Raw genomic sequence first — 2,500 nt, 5'->3', positions numbered from 1 at the left:
GGAGTGGGAGTGGTGGAGGGGAGGAGTCAGTGTGCGTGACATGCACACATCTCTCGTTGCCCCCTCCCCCCTTCCCCCTGTGCCATGACTGTCGCCGCTGCCCTCCCAGCCACTCGTCACACGATTCCCCCAACACTCCGGGTGCACTGGTGTTTGGCTGATCCAGCTGTCCAGCCACCCGTCACTCGCTTCAGTGCTTGACTGATTGGCTGATTGACACTGCTTGGTTTGTCTGCTGACAGCTGTCACAGTGAGTTGTGTACTTCTTCTTTCTTTGGGCTGTGTTCTGCTGATGGGGATCAACAACATATGTCGCGGCAGTCTTTGATGATAACAATACCACTACAACTACTACTGCTATTAATAATAGTAGTAGTGACAATAATGATAATAATAATAATAACGACAATGACAATAACAATGATAACAATAATGATGATGCATGATGCAGCAGCAGTTCATGATGTATTGGCTGATACATAATGTAGCAGTTGTACATAAGGTATTGGCCGATGTGTGACGTAGCAGCAGTCCATAGAATGACTAATGTACGACATAGCAGCAATCCATGTGTCCACTGATGCATAATGTATCAAACGTTCATTATGCATTGACCGATGTATGATGTATCAGCTCATGATGCATTGACCAATGTATGATGTAGCAGCTCGTGATGCATTGACTGATGTATGACAGAGCAACAGTCCATGCATTGACCGATGTATGGTGTAGCTCATGATGCATTGACCGATGTATGATGTAGCTCATGATGCATTGACCGATGTATGGTGTAGCTCATGATGCATTGACCGATGTATGATGTAGCTCATGATGCATTGACTGATGTATGGTGTAGCTCATGATGCATTGACTGATGTATGATGTAGCTCATGATGCATTGACCGATGTATGGTGTAGCTCATGATGCATTGACTGATGTATGGTGTAGCTCATGATGTATTGACCGATGTATGGTGTAGCTCATGATGCATTGACCGATGTATGGTGTATCTCATGATGCATTGACCGATGTATGGTGTAGGTCATGATGTATTGACCGATGTATGGTGTAGCTCATGATGCATTGACCGATGTATGATGTAGCTCATGATGTATTGACCGATGTATGATGTAGCTCATGATGCATTGACCGATGTATGATGTAGCTCATGATGTATTGACCGATGTATGATGTAGCTCATGATGTATTGACCGATGTATGACGGAGCAACAGCTGTTACGATTTTGTTCCAAAAGACTTTTTATAAATTCCACGGTTATTCCATCACCACCTGGGCTGGATCCATTTTTCACTAGTTTGATAGCTGTGGTTGTTTCTTCAACTGTTACCTGTCCTTCACAGGACGCAGCTTCATCTTGGTCTGACTTGGGGAATTCTTCATCAGAAATAAAATCATCTATGGCTGTGTTGATATCCTCTGTTCCAATTTCTAAAGATTGAGTGTATCATTTAGAGCAGTATTTCACTTGTTCTGCTAAAATTCCTTCTTGGTCCTCAACTAATTTTCCTTCACTGGTCTTGATCCTGGTCATGGTATTGCTTTTCACCCTTGCTTTTTCTAAGCTGAAAAAACCTTGAGTATTTTTCTCTCCCTCCTCTACCCATTCAGCGCGTGCTCGTGTTTGTGTTCCCGTTGTTTTCGCGAGTGCAGTAATATCCATCTGACGTTTTATACTTAACATTTCATCGTTATATTGTTTGTTGTCTGTATGTGTGATTATAGGTCTTCAAATTCACTGAGGCGTGCCTATAACTGTACTTTGTCATTTCCCTTCTTGCAGCCATGGTGTAGGCCGTAACTGAAACAAACAAATAAAAACTCTATTTTGCAAAGTTCCCTTCGTTCAACAGAACTGTTTCCTGTTTGACTCGTCAGGTGTTAATACTTTATCTAACATATAATTTTTGCTCTTTACAAAATTAACATCTTTCAAATAGCTGTTATAGAAACGCCAGTGTCCAGGGACCATCACAAAGTAAGTTTTCTTCGCTTCGACGACAATCGCTTTATGATCTGTGCTAGCAACTGTAAGACGTCAGACGAAACACAATCGTGTGGCGCCAATTCACTCGCAAAGCCTGCAATAAATGGGTGGAAACGACACCACGTGAAATCTTTTTCTGTCTCGTGAAAAATTCTCCAGACATCGGTCAACCCGTGCGTGTTTGTGAACTGTCTGAACTTTTTCCACTGAGCAACAGTCCATGCATTGACGGATGAATGATGTAGCAGTTGATGATGTATTGACTAATGTGAGACAGACAACAGTCCATGCATTGACGGATGAATGATGTAGCAGTTGATGATGTATTGACTAATGTGAGACAGACAACAGTCCATGCATTGACGGATGAATGATGTAGCAGCTGATGATGTATTGACTGATGGACTTGTTTGTCTGTCCACTGATGATGATCAATACCTATTGGAACGTGATCCCAGGTTATGACTTAGATGTTGTCCGCTATTCTTTAACC

General features: G+C 42.4%; 1 protein-coding gene across 2 annotated transcripts in view; it reads left to right on the top strand.

Annotated features, from left to right (window-relative positions):
* The window catches only part of LOC143293371 (carbohydrate sulfotransferase 15-like), an 80,940-nt gene that overhangs the window by 11,042 nt on the left and 67,398 nt on the right, over nt 1–2,500 (top strand). Inside the window, exon 1 of one of the 2 annotated variants that reach the window (XM_076604177.1) lies at nt 121–250. The exons of the other annotated variant lie outside the window; for it this stretch is intronic. The gene's annotated coding sequence lies outside the window, so the exon portion shown is untranslated. Of the gene's footprint in view, nt 1–120; nt 251–2,500 lie in introns of those variants that run through there. 2 annotated transcript variants of the gene reach the window in all.

The sequence above is a fragment of the Babylonia areolata genome, chromosome 19 (genome assembly GCF_041734735.1).
Source record: "Babylonia areolata isolate BAREFJ2019XMU chromosome 19, ASM4173473v1, whole genome shotgun sequence".
NCBI lineage: Eukaryota > Metazoa > Mollusca > Gastropoda > Neogastropoda > Buccinidae > Babylonia > Babylonia areolata.
The sequence above is the reverse complement of the archived record's forward strand: the minus strand, read 5'-3'. Positions and strand labels throughout refer to the sequence as shown.